The sequence below is a fragment of the Scomber scombrus genome, chromosome 10, assembly GCF_963691925.1.
Source record: "Scomber scombrus chromosome 10, fScoSco1.1, whole genome shotgun sequence".
Taxonomy (NCBI): Eukaryota; Metazoa; Chordata; class Actinopteri; order Scombriformes; family Scombridae; genus Scomber; species Scomber scombrus.
This window is the reverse complement of record NC_084979.1, coordinates 12,640,693-12,659,173: the sequence shown is the minus strand read 5'-3', so window position 1 is coordinate 12,659,173 and position 18,481 is coordinate 12,640,693. Positions and strand designations below refer to the sequence as shown.

General features: G+C 40.3%; 1 protein-coding gene across 1 annotated transcript in view; it reads left to right on the top strand.

The window, feature by feature from the left end:
• The window catches only part of LOC133987599 (thymocyte selection-associated high mobility group box protein TOX-like), a 79,553-nt gene that overhangs the window by 16,870 nt on the left and 44,202 nt on the right, over positions 1 to 18,481 (top strand). The window lies entirely within an intron of this gene.

Sequence of the window (18,481 nt, the reverse complement as noted above, 5' to 3'; positions counted from 1 at the left end):
TTTTCAGTTTAACTCCAGGAAGGTGTTTCTGCCTCAACAGAAATTTAACAGTGTATAAGAGAGAAAGGCTGTGTTTGGATTTCTGCAAAATTTTACAAAAACATTGTTCATGTTGTGTTACTGTAGGTTTCAAATCAAAATGTCCCTTAAATCAGTCATATCTTTTTTTAAAGAAAGTCATACAGCATATTGTACTCGATGACCTGTTTAAGTAAGGCCAACCAGTTCCTGTTTCCTGCAATCATGCCAGTAAAGGTTACACAGTATATAACTGTGTGCACCTTGAACTTGTGAGAAGTGCAGATTAATAGTTTTGCTTACTTGAAACATGCTTGGTGTTTTTGCACCTTTCAGCCGTGGTTGTTAAAAAACCTGCGTACATGTGGTGGACATCCTGTGGGGGAGGAAATTGATTCTACTGGGTTTGTTTGTTCAGGACCAACAGGCGACATGCATTATTTGTTTTTGTTTTGTTTTTTTCTTTACATTTCAGACTGATCATTTTATTGGTTTATTAACATGTTTTATGGCCGTTATGACTTTATAGCTGTTTCAGAAGAGTTTTATTTGAGGCAGCATGTTTTTTTCCAGTCATAAAATGTCTACAATGTGAGAGAAGAGGCATTTGGTACTGACAGAACTTTAAAAAAAAAAAAATTTAAAAATTGATTCATGTGAATGGGCCAGATGTTCAGTTTTGATCTTGATGTGATGTGTCTATGCCTCTGTTGTACTGTTTCCCACCCACCTTGCCTTACGTCATCGTCAGCAATTGACTACAGTTATTCAATGTGTAATATGGAGATGTCAACGTCAAGCTACAAAGTGGTTTGATCACAAACCAGAGATTCTGAACATGCTGTGAAAAAAGGCCTTTTTATTTAAAGACCATTTATTTTGCAGTGGGGAAAAGACAAACAGACCTAAAACTTTGTGTTGACAGGACAGGATCAATTCCAACACTGCGTCTGTACATCAGCTCAATGTGTTGAAATGGAAAGAATGCTATTGATCTGTGTGCATTAGTGCTCTACAGTAACATAAGCAATGAGCGGCAGAACAAAAGAGGCACTGTGCGTCACGCTGGAGGAGAGCTGCCGTAGAAAGAGGACAGTTAACTTCATGCAGTCCATTGTTTATCGTTTTAAGTCTAAACGTATATTTGTCTTACATAAAAGAATTTTACCCGCTCAAACGCATCTGGAACTGATCTTGGTCAGTTAAAAATATATAGGACTAATATACTGGTAAAAAAGGTTATTAAAGTGTATTATAGGAAAGTGCTGCAAAAAATATAATACTGCTTGACACGAAAATGCTAAGAAAGCCACTAAAGTCTGTTGTAATAGAGGTCAGAAAACACAGTTACATCCTAGAAATCAAGTTGCTCATTTATATTTTCACGAGCTACCCTCACTCACAATTGGATCGTCTTATTAGGCTGGAAAGCATACATCCTGTGCTGATATTTCTCCTCTTCCAACTCATATTTTCCCTCAAGGGAGAAAACACAATTACTTCATTGTGCCACACAGTACAGTATATCACATTCTGCACATTTCAGCCTGAGAAAAGAGGCAGTGTTATGTCGGTGCATATGGCATCATGATAAATGTGCTTTAGAGGAAGGGTTGGAGGACGGGGTGGGGGGGTCACTGTCAGGGCACAAACTGAATGAACTTTGGCGCAGTGATTGGATTAGTGTATTGTAAACAAAGAGTTATTTTGGTAAATATCCATTCCTAATCCTAGCAGCCTTGGATTAAAGGCAAACAAACAGAAGAACATGAACCAAGAAATGTCTTCAGTGCTTTTTCCCAGTAATTCCACATTATCTAATATATCTAACAAACAATACGAAGGAAATCATGTCTCAAATCTTGAAGTGAAAGGTGTAAAAGGAAAAAAAAGATGTCAAGGCTCCACTACCTTGAATATGAAGACAAAGATCTGTGACCACATCTGAGAGAGACAGTTAGACAGGCAACGTGAGAGCCTTTTCAGTAACTGCACTGTTCAACTGTACCTATACCATTATGGCAGGAAACAAGGTGGTGACAAGGAAAACCCTGAGATGCCACACGGAGAGGTAAAAATAGGCCACTTGGCACGAGATAGCAAGAGCGGGGGTGGAGGAGAATCAGAAAGAGGGGAAAACTGGTGCAGAGTGTCTTCTTTAAGGGACTTTTTTCTGCAAACCTGAGATAAGAAACTTCAGTCTTTAATGAAAGATCAATCTCATTTTCACTTGTTCATTTTCTGAGAGGGAGAGAAGGAAGTTAAACAACAAAGGAACAATGAACGCCCCTCTTGCTCTTTTTAGTTTATAGTCTGCACCTCCTACACTTTCAGAAAAGCTCATCAATCTAAACCATTACCACCTTACAACACATTGCTCTACACTGGTTAACATAATGGTACATCTTGTGTTAACCACTTTAGCAGACACAGACCTGCTGTAGGTACTGGACATGACTTGTGATACTTCTTAAACCCAAAGATGCTTTAATATGACTGTAAAATGCAATTTACCACATTTAATTTTCATTATCTCACCATACTGCAATGTCAGATATGTTGAATTCTTAAAAGCAACTTTACAATGATGAATTTTAAGTAATTAAGTCAGTGAAATGAAAAAACACAACCTGTTTAGCACACATAAAAGTGGCTTAACATAAATGTAGTTTGATTTTCTGACGTTTCTCAAATCAAATTACTTAATATTTTTTAACTTTATGAATATTATAAATAGTATGAAACAATCACACATCTCTCAGATTTTGCAACCAAAAACTGATATGCTGGACTTTCTTTATTTCAGTGGTTGGTTGTAGTGTATTGTATACAAAACTAGAGGAAATGTTTCAATATGTCTTGTCAAATAGTCAAATAACCCACATTCAGTATCTTGTATCATACACCAAGTTTATGTCTGAAAGATGTTTTGGTGCCAGTGAATCAATTTCTAACCAGAACATTGTGTCTCAACTAACGGTCAAGCTGGAAAACCAGTCAAAGTCTGGCTCTTAGCCCTTGAGGAATGAAAAATGACGTGTCCTCAGGCCCCTGCCCATCTTCTACATATCTGCTCATTCATCTGGGCTGCTCATTAAAGGGTAATTACCTGTAATTAGTGAATCATGTCGCTTTAATGAAGACGTTGAAAGCTGTTGGATCCAGAAAGGCTGGCCTTAATTCTGAGTGATGTTCAAGATTAGCGACAGACAGGAATTAAATAAAGGAGGACAGATTAATAAAATATTAGCATTTCTTGCCAGTGCCGTAGGTTGCTTGTATTGTGTTTGTATTTCACATTAATTTTCAATTCCAGCAGCGTCAACACCTGGCTCTGGAGGGCGAGTGTGTGTTACTGTATCAGAGCAGGCTAATAGGCACGATGATGATGAAGCTGTGTGTGTCTAAGTACATCTGTGTATGTGGTGCTTGTGCGAATGAGTGGAATGCTTACTCTAATTTGTGCTGTGCTGACTGTGTGTGTGTGTGTGTGTGTGTGTGTGTGTGTGTGTGTGTGTGTGTGTGTGTGTGTGTGTGTGTGTGTGTGTGTGTGTGTATGTGTGGATCAGGTGTTCATCATGTTGTGGGGATGTAAACTTGTTTACACAGTCATGTTGTGGGGACTTGCCTCCCTTAAGGGGAAAAAAGCAAGTCCCCTTAATGTAAATCATTCATTTAAGGGTAAAGATTTGGTTTAAAGTTAAGGTTAAATCAGGGTTATGTCATGGTTAGGTACATTTTAGGGTTAGGCCAGTAGAGGCTATGGTTAAGGTTAGGATAAGTCACCAGAAAATTAATGTAAGTCAAGGTAATGTCCTCTGAAGTGTTGGAAACATGACTCTGTGTGTGTGTGTGTGTGTGTGTGTGTGCGTGTGTGTGTGTGTGTGTGTGTGTGTGTGTGTGTGTGTGTGTGTGTGTGTGTGTGTGTGCGCGCGCGCGTGTGTGTTTGTGTGTGTGTTCCCTGGCGGCGTGGTGAGTGTTTAATCTGGCCCGGTGGCGTGCCGTTGGCCCGGCTAATCACAGTGTGTCTGTAGGAGTGCGCTGAGCCAGGGGAGCACGCCGTCGCTAACAGCGCCTGACAGACTCATTAGAGAGACCTGGCACTGAGCTAGCAAGGCACACACACATACACACACAGACAAAGGTACACACTCAAACACTTTGAAATACACACGGTGGGAAAGGCACTCAGGCTCAACTGCACAGACATTTGGATAAATCCACACACTCACACACTTATTTTTGACATCCTTGCACGTGCACATACACACTCATTCATATAATCATCCGTAGTCGAGGGTGTGCTGTCTCTCGCTCTCTCTTTCATACACACACATAAAAACACACAGACACACTCAGTGCTCCACGTGTGAGAACAAGGCAGGCGGTGACCCCTCACAGTCGCAGCCCAAACACACAAGAGCCGAGAGAGCATCTGGGAAAAGAGGGGGGGGGGGGGTTGAGGGTGGGAAAAAACGAGAGGTGGCGCTGAGGAGGAGTGGAGCCGATATAAGAGAGGCAGCGACTCTGTCTCCTATTTAAATGTGTTTAGACAGGCAAATGACTATCAGCTGTCAGGAGATCACCTGCACCCTGTCTTTCCGAGTGGGAAAAATAGTGAGTCAACGCTGTAAATATAGACCTGTATTTACAGGTAGTGTAAATTTGACATGGTTTAGAAGTCTTTCTCTGGGCAAAATATTCTCCATCTTCCTGAAAATTAAGGCAAAACTATTCATTTTTACAGGATTAGATAGAATGACATTTAGTTCAACAAATTACTTTGACAAATTGCTTAAGACTTGCTTCCCTTGCACTCGCAGCGAGGTTAATTGCAGCTCAGCTGCAGCAGAGCCAAGTGGAAACATTAGGTTCGGCTGAATAACAGGTGAATGCAAAGCAGGTCAATACGTAGTCAAGTGTGGGCCTGCCAGCTGTTCACTCCCTCTGCTCTGCCACAGCACAATGGTGACACACACGTTCACGCCATGCACACAACAAACGGACAGAGTTAAACATGTAAACACATCAAGCAGCAATCTATTTGTTTTTCAATGCGTCACTCTCACTTTAATTCAATTCTGTGAAGCTTTACTAACATAATACTTTGATCAAAATCATGTTGCCAAAGCTTATACTGTACACAACCTCTAACGCAATTTTTTTGTGAACAAATCCCATGAAAAGAGCAAAACCAACAATGAATTGATCTTATTTACAAGCATCACCTCTGTAGCCAGAGCTTGATATTATTTCTTCCTCGATGCTATAGACCTTCGCTGATGATCAAAAACATATGAAAAACGCAGTCACAACATCCTGGTGCTGTAATTACTCACCGCAGCACCAAATGTGTACTAATCCACAGCTGAAAATATTCCCCAAAAATGCAAAACTATATTCTTGTTCGAGTTACGTGCATTAACACATTTTTTGGCCACTTGGGGGCAAAGCAAGATTCTGTAAACACAGCATTAGTGAACTTGTTAGCAAACATCCAGCAGACAAGGAGATACATTAGCATTTATTTGAAGTTGTGTTTCTGTCTTCTGTCAATCTCCTTTTAGCTCTGTGTTGCTTTCCGTCAGTTCCCGAGGGAAAGATCTGGCTCTTTAGCTGCTAAATGCTCCACTGTGTTCGCAGGCAAGTCGCTGAGTTTGACTGACTGTTATTTGGTGGTGGGCAGGTAGTTTTTTTTGGTGAAAACAGCTGTGGTCAGGAATGCCATTGACTAGAGTGGTGAACCAAAACAGTGAAGTTGCAGACTGGAAAACCAAAACAATGAGCTAAAAGAGCTCTATAAAGCTTAGGGGAACTGGATGATAAACACAAATCCGTATACAACATTTTGAACCATTTAAAAAATGTATTTAGTACATTAAGGCCAATTGACTTGAGGTTGAGTGCCAGACATTTACGAATGGACATTTGCGTTCTCACATAGCCTAAAGCTCCTTCTGGGTAATGTCTAGATAAATTCAGGGTTGCAGTGCATGTGTGAAAAGGACTATACTGTAGTTTTCTATTCTCCTGCCAGTAGTGCCAGGTGTCTCTCTACCACTTTCTCTCTTCACTTTCATACACTGACCTCCCTTTCGGGATTTTTAATCTACCCTGGTAGCTGTAACTGGTACAAGTTTTGCTGACAACCTTGTTTCACCTAAAAGCCAAAGCAAACTGTCTTTAATTTTCTCTACCACTGTACCATGTAACAGGCCAACCCCCCCCCTCTCCTCTCTCTCTCTCTCTCTCTCTCTCTCTCTCTCTCTCTCTCTCTCTCTCTCTCTCTCTCTCTCTCTATCTATCTATCTATCTATCTATCTATCTATCTATCTATCTCTCTCATCTATCTATCTCTCTCATCTATCTTTCTCTCTTCAGAGTACAATAGCTGTTTTGCTCTCTGCTCTCCTCCATTCTCTCTCACTCCTCTCCAGGACAAGGCTATGACATTGAGGGAATGTAATGTGATGTATTGTAGTGAATAATGTATTCTGCGAGGATTGTACAGAGCGCGTTGAGCAGATGGCAGCAGGTTGATCTCGATGTGTGTGTGTCTGTGTGTGTGTTTAATGATGACAGTGTGTATATGTGTGGTGTGCGTATGAGCATGTGTGTGTGTGTGTGTGTGTGTGTGTGTGTGTATGTGTGTGTGTGAGTGTGCGCTCACCCAGAATGGGGGAGGGGAAGGAGGAGAAGAAGGGAGGAGGGAGGGAGAGTGGGGGTTGGTGTGTATGAGTCTATGTGAGCCTCCTTTGTGAGATAAAACATGCAAATGGTGGATTATTTTAATGCAGTTTTTTCTAGAGCCCCGAGCCTTAATCCTTAAAGCAGTTGAAATGAAAATAGTATATGTTTTCTTTCAAACTCTCTCCCTCCCTCTCTGTTTTTTATTCCCTGATAGGAATTTACAACTACCAGCTGTCTAGGAATGGGATCCTTTACACTTTAATTTCACCACTCTGGTGTAGTTACATCCAAAGACTGATGATTACATCCGGATAGCATGGCACTGTCTTAAGCTAGTCATACTTGAACTGCTCTGTTATGCACTGGAAAAATCATGGTTGTGAAATCTTTCTGATTGAATAGTGGTAACAATGTTGATGGTATGAATAGACTTCAGTGCTCAGTGTGTCACTTTAAGTGGACTGCAAATGAAAAATATGCACATTTTTAAACACTTGCACATATGCTGAAACACACAGGCATACTGTATGCATGTAAAATTCAAAATAGAGGCACAGATTTGTGCATTATCTATAGGGTACAATATGCAAAACAATGAAGTAAGAGAAAAATCTCATATCAACTTACCAGTTCTTGCCAAAAAACCCTGAAATATGTGTTTTATATGTGCAATATGCTATCTCAATGATATATGAAATGTAATGAAATTAAAAGAAATGTCCATGTCATTTACATTGTTGTTTTTTTGTCTGTTTTTTTGTTTTTTTAACAAGAGAGTGGCTGGTTGTGTTTTTTCTGTGCTTTTAGAAGGAATAAATAAGAACATAATCAGCAGTGCTGAAAACACAATTAGTGCACTAAAGCACACAAAAGACAGATACTTCTTCTCCCAGTATGAAGTTGTCCCTTATAGATGAAGGTAACAGATGGCAGAATCTATTTATATTCACGTTATGAGTTCATACACTAAAGGTTATTCTGCAGTTCCCTGCACTAAGCAGAGACTTACACCATGCATTAACATGTGTCGTAGGTTATCCAAGTGGACAGCTCTAAGTACAGGTGTGAACACACCCAAGATGCAGTGAGGACACATTGAGATGTCATCACTCAGAACACATTCAGAGGTGGTAGTTTGACTTTTAGCTCATTGTATTTCACCTCAAAGTGTTTTCAATGTGTTTATCTTCAGTTGTACTAAATGGTATAACGTACTTGGGTACCGAACTAGCTCTTTCAATCCCTCATCCTTTACCAAACCGGTAGTTTGGTAAACCGGAGGCACCACTTCGATCGATATATGTATCTTGATTCGCTCATTCGCTTTCTGCGCTCATTCTCAGTCCAGCAATGTACCAACATTTGGCACAGGTTGATATAATGTTAATAACATCGTAATGAGTTCAGTACCCAACTCTAGCATGCAAATTAACCTATATACAAAAATATTCTCTGCAGTTAACTGATTAATGGTTAACATGGTTGACATCCCTAAACTCTATATTTGTTATAGTTGACCAGACTTGAGGCTAGAGCAAATCAATAGGATTGGCAATTGATTTTCTTGAGCAGGCACACATGACATTGTATACTTGTTTATGGTGTTATCAAAAAAATTAAACACAGCTTTGGATGGAGGGTACCTGGATGTGGTCCTCCTGCTGGACAACAAAACATCTGATATTTTCTGATATGTACGTGATTATTTGCATATAGAGTGAGGAAGTGAGATCTGATCACAAGTGGTCACTCGAGATGCATGTGGAGATGCATTCTAATGCTAGGTGTGACCCGGCTATTTGTTTTGAAATATCTTTGGCATCATACTCACTCTGTTTGTGTTTGGAGTAAAGAACTAGAAGATGATTATTTTATTACTTGCACAATTATGCCACACTGATAGTGTGTTGCTTGACTTGGTCATACCAAACTCTTCTGCTCATGACCATCCTTTTCCTACTTGTTGGTTTCCTGTATTGGGAGCTGGTGTTGCTGGTGTCAGGCTCCCTGGGGCCCCTGAAGGCTCATCAGTGATGTGGCAAGGACAAGATATTCTAGGTGGCATGTTCAGCTGCAAGGTGCACAGTCTAGTGGATGCCTGGCAACTGACCTGCAGTAGTTATGTTACTGAGACTAGACACCACAAAACAGTAAACATCATTTTATTGTATCCTCCCACACAGATGTAAAAACAGAGGAAAAGCCAAGAGCGTTGTTATTGCTTTTTCAATAAAATTTTTTTATCAATTAATCATTATGAGAGTTGTTGTGCATGTTAGTATTTTTCTTGAAATATCAAGGCTGAATCTGTGCATATGGAGCAGAGAACGAGTAGAAAGCTTGTGCATCCTTGTCTCCTTCATATTAGGGACAGTGAGCATAATTGAGTAAATGTATTTAAGTATTTGAGCGTGCTGATTCAGCCTCTCTGGGATGGTTGATATTGTACTTAGGAAGAATACTGCCCAAGGCAATTCATTAGTGGTAAATAATTGAGAGGCTTGAATAGTGCTAAGGTGAAATGCCTGTTATTATTTCATGCAGTTTGTGTTCTTAGGGTTCTTCAGTTTAAGAATATTAAAAATGCACAAGCCTTCCCACAAATTACTCACTCGAAAGATTCACAATGGGCATTAATGACTAACCATCCGTCTTCCATTGTTTTCAAGCTTTGGAAAAGCTTTTCATTGCCCCATTATCAATTCTATTTCTGCTTTTCGTAATGTTCTTTTATTTCATGAAGGGTATTATTTTACCCTCATGCTTTTTACATTTTATACTCATTTTATTTGAGTTAATTAAGACTCATCAGCTAAAAAAGCAGGATATATTCCATTGGCATTTTATTTAACTCCTATAACTGTTGATATAACTGTAGTTTTAAAAGCTTGTAATAGATGTCCAGTCTTTCGTAGACAATATTCCCATGCCAGTGTTTTGGATTGATACATTTGCTCTCTCAAGAAGGGGTGTGGGAGGATGTAATGGAGCTGTCAACCAGGCAAACAGCAAACCAGTATGGCACTGTATAGCAAGGGCTTATGTTATACACAGATTACACACCAGCAGACCTGTGTAACCCCAGACAGGGTTTTGCAAATGTATTTTGGCTACATGAACTTGCATTCAGCTAAGTTTGTATTTGCTGAAAAGTTTTATAAAACTTGTCCTTGAACCCAACAGGTTTTTACCTCTCTGTGACTTTTATTTATGGCTGTGTATACCTCAGCTAAGATGTTATCTGTTAAAAAATTGTCACCTTTACATGTTGGTTTTCCGGTGATGCAACCTAAATGCCACTGAGGTTTTTTTTTAACATTGTATACTCCCACACAACACCGCGTGATGGACAAGAAATGGAAGAGCATCTGACGGTTTGATCAGTTATTCACAACACTGTATTTGCTATAACAGCATGATGTGTTTAGCTAGTGGTTTGTGGTCTTGATGCAAGAGGTATTTGTCCTTAGCAAGTCAGTTTTGTATAATTGTGTGGTGTTTGGTAAGATGCTGTTACTTGTGGTTGGACAGCGTTTTTAGCCATGCTAGCAGCGTGACTCTAGGGGTGGCAATGTGAGTAGATCAGTCCATCTGTTGTTCCAGCATTTTGGTCAAAACTGAAATATTAGATGGATTGACATTTGCACAGACATTCATGGTTCCCAGAGGATGAATCCTAAATACTTGGTGATTCACAGACTTGTCATAGTGCCACCAGCAGATTAAAAAATTTAAAAAAACACTTCAGTTGATGACAAGATACCTCAAAGTTATTGAGCGAATTTCAGTCAGCCTCAGCCTATATAACGTTGCTGCTGTTCAGAGAATTAACCTTTTTAATTTACAGTAGGTGATAAAAACACATTGACCTCATGTGTGTAATGATCATTTCATCCTCATACTAATGTGGCCACAGACCTGTAGTTTTGTTTCATTGAATATTACCATGTTTTATGCTTTTGAGAACATGAGCTGATGTTTACAGGACATGTATTAGATTACTCTCACAGTTGTTCACAACTGAAGGATTTGTTGTGAGCTGTATGTACTGTGTGTGAAGACAGTGTAAACCCACTCATTGCTCCATGATACTCCTTTAGTCTCTAGATCCTTGGCTCGGTGCCAGCACTCAGCCCCACTGTCTTGTAGGGGGTTTGTGTATATGCTTGTCAGCGTGTGTAAAAGAGTAGGGAGCTGGGCATGGGGAGGAGGCGTGTTCAGGGTGGAGGGGATGTCAGCTCATTAACCTCCATTCTTCCCCTAGCACGCCGCTGCGTAGAGTCACTGTGTAAGTCCCATGTCATTACTCCTCCCCCTGCACGCGCGTGTTTGGAATGAGGGGAAGAGCAGAGCAACTGGAGCAAGAGAGGAGGGAAAGGTTCACGAGGGAGGTGGAGGGGACCCTTGACATGTTCCTTTACAAATGCCCTGCTTGTACCTCACAAACTAAAGCCCCGCCATCTCGTTTCCTTCCCCACTTTTGTCTTCTCTGTCTCTTCTCTTTCTCTCCCCGCTGTCTGTCTCTCTAACCACAGGCCCGGTACAGTGTGGGTGAACGAGGGGTTAGGCTCCACACTGCCCCCCACCCAGGCATCAATCCAGCTAGGAAAAGACTGCCCACTGCTGTGGTGAGATACAGTAGCTTAGCCCCCAATTTCTGAAACTTCTTCTGTTTGTGCTAGTCAGTTGATTTGGAAAGACGTACCTCAAGGTACTGACCTGGGCCCATGGATATTATGGAATCAGGGAATATCTGAAGTTGTAATGAAAATGCTGATCATAGCTAGACATTTAGCTAAACTCATATATTTCTCTACAAGAACACACACAGATGGTACATGTTGTATACACACATATGGGAAAAAGAAAAAAAAGTTGCACCACTCAGTGCAATATATATCTCCATATATATATATATATATATATATATATATATATATATATATATATATATATATATAGATAAATATTGCATGTTTTTGCTTTAAAAAAAGGGGCACTTACCAGAATTTACAGATGATGTTGGGAGTTATGCTTCTTAATTGCAGCAGCAATGTGTGAAAAAACACAAAGGTGCGAAATACGCCTCTGTAGCTGTTACAGTCAGGTCACACTGTGTGGGCATCCATAAAAAACAAATTAAGTCTGAATTTGAAAGCACCTTTGACATCTTTAGAGTTAACCTTTAACAACAGTTTTAATCGATGATTAAAAATGTATAATTTATTTTAATGCCCAACATATGACACATGGATTCAGACAGCCTGAGATCTGAATTAGATGTTGCAATATTGTTTCCTGTGCATTGCATATTATATTAATCTGTCTGGTATTGTTGGTAATAATAGAGCATACTTCCCCGTTGAGTAAACTGTAAAGTGTTTTGTGTACCTGTGCACAAATTACTGGTGCTATAATTACTTGCTGTTTGAAAGTGAAAACATCACAACCAGACTATGAGTTAACAGTCATGACAACAATTACAACATATCACTCCCTATTTATTCAACTGCATGTATGTTCTGTGTTGTTCCATGATGGAAAGAGGACACCCATGGAAATAGATTGTTTCTTATGCTCGTGATAATTTATTTTTGTCACTGCCAGAACAGTAAAACTTCAGCCTTTTTTCTTCTTGTTTGTCTTCTCCCTTTGCGTTTTCATACTTTATTCTGTGCAGAGGCAAGAGAGCAGTAGATTGCAATAAGATAACCAATTATATGCTAGAGGAAACCAGACTTTTTTTCCTGCTGCAGTTATCTGATGCTGCGGTGAGCAGAGGCAAAGGGCTGGGGTAATGTGACATTCACTCTGCCCTTTATCTTCTCTCATCACTGTTTACCCCAGTCAGTTAAAAGTGGCTTGTGCTCTGCATCCTCTCTTGCTGCCAGAGAAACCTCACTGACATAGATGCACTCACATGCACGTACTGTACAGACACACACGTTGTACACATCAAGTACAAATACACACTCACGTTCTCACCCCAGACAGTGTAAGTGTCGGGTAGATTGGTGGGATAACTACTTTCCTCCTAGTAGCGCCCATGTTGTTAAGTATAGCATTACTACATCTGCTGGGGCTATAGCTGCTAATTGCATGTGATGCTACTGTTTCTGGATGCTTAGAAGGTGTTTCCCAGCACTGGTTAGCAGGCAGGCCGTTGAAGGCCACCGTGGCAGGATGAGGGAGGCTGTGTGGGTGGCACTTTGGTCTGACATATTTTTTTTTCTGTTATACCTTTGCACATGCGTTTGCACGTGTCGCGATCCATGGTTGTGACCTCTTTTGCACTCTTCTCTAGTTACTGCACAGACTTTTTATAATGAAGATACACAATCAAGCCGTGTGTTGACATACCTTTACCTCTTTGAGAGACAGTGCAGCCATGTTTCATCCAAAAAGGCCAACGGGCAAAGAAACTTTGACCTCAAGCTGGACCCAGGTTTTAAGACAAAAGTACATCTGACTATTGAACTTGAATTAAGTCGAAAGGGCCTGCAATAACCAAGACATATGTCTCAGTAAGATTCAACTCAATCTCAATTTATAATAGATGGATAGAAGTTAAAAGTGAAATACTTTGCCTACGCAAAAACAGTGACACAGTGTTACTATGGATATTTTCCGTCTGGTATATTTTGGTATGAAACAATCACAGACTATGTCGTTTGGTAAACATGAGCCAGCTGTGTGCTGTTATCTGACACAATGTTGTCTGATTTGTATGTAATAACGTTTCTAATTTTCAAACCGTTTGTTGTCACTGCCATTTGAAAACACAAATATGAGGTTATTTATTGTAAGCTTCAACTGTACATGAACATGAATCATATCATTCACAGAAATTAAATAATTGCTTTATGAAAATAATTTTGAGTTTAAAATGATAGATAAATCAAATTAAACAAAACAGAAAACAGAACATTCTTAAAGTTATGGACCTGTGATTTCTCCTAAAACGGTTTGAGCTATCATGTGTCACCATCAGTGTCTAGATCTTTATCCTTTTGTGAACTCATTAACTCACAGTGAACCAGAGTTCATAGTGGAAACAAAACCTTATATAGCACCAACCCACCTGGCTTCCCCCCCCCCCCCAAACACACACACACACACACACACACACACACACAAAACACACTGCAATTCTCCTCAATCTCCCCTCCCATCTCTGCTGTTGACTGTTCGTTCTGTTTTGTGGTTGCTCCACTGCAACAGAAAGTGGATGAATGAGAGCTGCAGCCTGCCTTTTTTATTTTTACACATCACAAGGTATAGGTGGAGTCGGAAGCGGTTGGAACCTGTATTATGTCTTTTGTGTAAAAGGTTTTTTGTAGCCGTTTCTGATGGGAAGGTTCGCTGTGTGTTTGTGTATTGTTTCACTGTGGAATGCTTTAGACCTAATCACAGCAAACAGAGCTGATGCTCGTTAGATCCGAGCTGATGGATCGCACGATAACTGGCAATAAAACAAAGTATTTCTTTAAGGGCATCAGCGATCAGAGAGGTAACAAAGTTTGTCTTTTAACACTTTTGAAACAATCCTTTGAGGGAATGCAACATTCAACAAACTAAATATTTTCTAGTGGCACAAGGCCAGTAAATTCCATCAAAATCCCACTGCGAGTTACGGGGAGCTACTCTGTGTGTCTTGTTGACATCCATTCAGGTTGTATATACTGTATGGTCTGCTGACCGGAGCACATTGTGTCCAGATAAACATAGCCAGAGTTTTGCATATGAAAATGAACCATGCAGCTGATAAAGGTGAGGATACATAGGATGCTGGGCGTTGGTGGATGTGACCCCAGTGCTGCTGCAGTTGTGTGTGCAAGCATGTGCATATGTATTGCATTTGTGTGTGTGTGTGTGTGTGTTGTGTGTTGGATCAAACTCTCACACCCAGGAAGAGGCCCTGTTTCCCTTATCTAACGACAACAGAGCATGTGTCGCCATGGCCACAGGCTGCGCTTTTTATGGGCTTTGTGTGTGTGTGTGTGTGTGCACGTTTGTCTGTGTGTGTGCCATGTTCATTGTTTGCCCATGTTCATTGTTTGCTTGGGGCGTGGTGCAACACCAGAATTGTTACTATAGTCTCTCTCTTTCTGTCTCCTCCTAACGTGCAACTCTGAAAATCTATCTACCACTGCCTCTTTTCACTCTTTCATTTTTTTCTTTGTCTTTCTCTTTCTTTCTATCTCTTTTTGCCTCTCAACCTCTTTGTTTTTCTACTCTTGCCCTGTTTTAAAGTGCGCGTACATGTGTTTGCGTGTGTCTGTCTGTGTGTCTCATCCTCTCCTCTGGCTTTGAACCAGCAGTGACAAGTTGGGCAACATAAAAATTCAGTGGCACATTGTCTCAGGTTGGGGTTTGTTAGGTCTCTCCTACAGCTTAATTGAACAGAGGAAGGAGGAGAGAGAGAGATAAAAAAAAGAAAAGAAAAGAAAAGAAAAAAATGGGAGAAATAAAGAGAAGAGGGGGAAGATGAGGAAGAAGGGTGCTCAAACAGGCATACATATTACATGAGTCCCCCCACCACCACCTCCCCGCACCCCCACCACCACCACCACACCCCTTTCTTCACAGAATGGCTGTGTACTGTTCTGGGCTTATTAATTCCGCTCGGTGAGAGAATTATTTTTAGAGACTTGGTGTACTGGCAAAGGCTTTTAAAGTCACAAGTATAACACATTCTGCTTATGGATTCCCTTTTATAAATTGAAAAGTTCTAAAAGTTTGTTGTGGTTGGTTAGTTAGGCAGTGATAGACTGTATATTTTTTTTACACTTTTACAATGATCTACTTTAATGTAGTAAAAACTAAAATTCTACCCTTGTTACTCCCAGCTATATGTACTGCCCTATAGTACATGATATGGTATAAGTCCAGTGGTGAAATATATAATGAAAAGTAAAAGAAGTACTGTTACACCCTTTCTGAATATTATAACTGGATTATGATGCATTTATTTATAAGCAGGATTTTAATGTTGCAGCTGGTCGGTGTGGATTTTATACTACTTTGTGCTATTGAGTTATTCCATCTTTTACAATGCATCACATTTTATGATGATATACAGTACTTTGCATGTAAAATCTTAATCAGTAGCAAAATAACTATAGCTGTTAAAAGTAGTGGTGTAAAACGTCCAACATTCTTGTTTGAAATGTAGAGGAAAAGAAGATTAAAGTAGCATTTAATCGACGTACGGCAAAGTATTCTAGAATTGTGTTTACTACAGTTTTTGAAGTTTTTTTCTTCCTAGATTAATTGTTTTATAGTGTTCAAAATTATGTCTCGCTCTTCTTTTTTTACATTGTTTGGTCATTTTTCTCTCTAATGACCAGACAGTTATGGCATTACATATGCGTACATATGCAGTTCATCTTTGCCCCACCCCCTTCACAAACAGATGTTACCTAGAAGGCTTTATGAGGAGCTTATATGAATTGTCCATCAATCAAAAAGAATCTTCAGTGGAGTCTGTAATTTTGCCTCCTATCCTGCCATCCACCGTCTCACTGGTGCACTCCAAGATGAAAAGATCTCAACATTGTGTCGCACCATTAGCACTGTGTAAATATTACATGTTTTTTCCTGGATATGCTAGTTAGCATTACTTCCACCTTGTGGCTTCATTATTTTTGAAACACTCAGCTTTGTCGATGATTGCGAAGCATGACCTAGTTTTGGGACTCACTCTCTCTGTCTCTCTCTTTCACTGTCTTTACTTTCTCACTTTTCTTCCTCATTTACTCATTCTCTGTGTCTTTTTCATTCTCTCTCTACCTTTCCACCTCATTTTCTTCTCACACTGAATCTGTCTCCCTCTTTCTTTGTCATTTATTCATTATATTTCTCCATTTACTGCCTCAGCATTGCCTTCATCCTTCTAGTTTGTCTCTTTTCTCTCTCCTCGTTTCTCATGTATGCATTCTTTATTTCTCAGTTTGTCTCTCTTCCACAGCCTATTATTTTTTCTCTATTCTCACATCCCCCCTTCTCTCTCTACCCTTCCCTGCCTCTCTATCCTTCTTCTCCACGTTTTTATTCCTCTTTCCCAGCACCACGTGTGTCACGGAGGGAAACATCGCGAGCAGTGGTCCCTGCTGAACAATTACCATGCAAAGCAATCCAAATAGAGATGTTTGCCGAAAACAACATGTGTGTAATTACTGCTTAATGAGGCCCTTGTCTCAGGCAGAATGCCCAATTAGACTGCCGATGAGAAAGCGATGCCAAGGCCCACTGAAGAAAGACATGGAAGAGGGGGAAAGAGGGTACGGAGAGAGATAGAGAAGTAGAGAGAGGTTGTAACATGGAGAGAAATGGGGATGATGAGAGCATAAGGCAAAGTGAACAGAAGAGGGAGAAAGAAGCGAGGAGAGAAAATAGATGAGAAAAGAAGGGAGGAAGAGTGAATGTAAAAGGGAGAAGAAAGAGAAAGAGAGCGTGAGAGAAAAGAAGAAGAGGGAGAAAATGAAAAGAGGGGGAACAACAGCGAAAGAGAAGATGATTTCTGCAGTAAATGTGGAGTAATGGCAGAGCTGATAGCATTGAGCCGAGGATAAATTGGCATTTTAAGTGGGAGAGCGTGGCAGTGCAAAGGAGAGCTATCGAGAGAAGAGCAGGGGGAAACAGCTTTACATTGCAATATAGGGGCAGCCATGTTGAAGCACAAAATGGCTGACCTTTCTAGGCTGTCTTTGGCCTTTTTGGTGAATATTATATTGCAGATGTTATTTGTTGAAATGAGAATTGTCTGACTTAATTTCTTTCTTTACAACTGAAAGAAAGCCAATAAGGCATTGCACTCGAAGAATTGTGTGTCTAAAATGAACTGAAATACAAGATCTGGCAGTGTTTTGTGGTTAAAAATGGCGTTATTCATCGACTGTGTTCTCTTTTCACTCAAGAGAATCTTATCCCAAAGAACCTTTCAAAATGGCTTTACGTCACCTGTGATATCAAAGTGGATTTCAATGGAACAAAATTGCTCAGTTAGGCGAGGACAAGAGGCTTTCATGTGAGGTGCGAAGACTTTATTGCAGAAATGTCACCACAGTCAACATCACTTTGACCCTCTCAGTGACCTACAATCACTTCTGTGTCACTAGTCAGGTGATAGACGCCACCATGCTTCATTAAGCAAAGCAGCGCCTTTATCTCCACTATGTACGTAGCATTGAGCAATTAGTCAACATTCACTCGAAATAAAAGTGCAGCTTTTTGCTGCTAGTGCAGTGTGTATGGATTAATCATGTGAGTGAAAGAGGCTTAAATGCAGCGTATACACGGCACTTGTCTCAGTTTTGTGTTTGTGTATGTGGTTGAATGTAAATGTAATCATTAGAATAACCAAGTGAATCCTCACAAGGGCTTCCATGATATGCATCGTTAACCAACCATTGCCCTGAGGCAGGCGTTCATTCCCCTGGCCCGGTGCAATAATGTACAGTAATTTCTCTTTCTCACCATCCACATGCTCATTTAGCTACTTCGACTTTCCTGTCTACTGGTCTAGATATTAGATTTCACCCCCAGGAATTCTGCCCATTTCCGTCCATTAGTCCACCTAGTTGGGCATTGTTTTAAGCAGGTATATCTTATGATCCATTTGTGTTCACTCATATCCAGCATGTGTTTATCTTTCAAGCCTTTCAGTCGCTGTTTCCATAGACTACCGCAGACTACCCCAAATGAAACAGGCCCCCCGTATCTTCACATCTAAGGAATTTGACATGGAATGCTGTCTAGTTTGATCATGTTG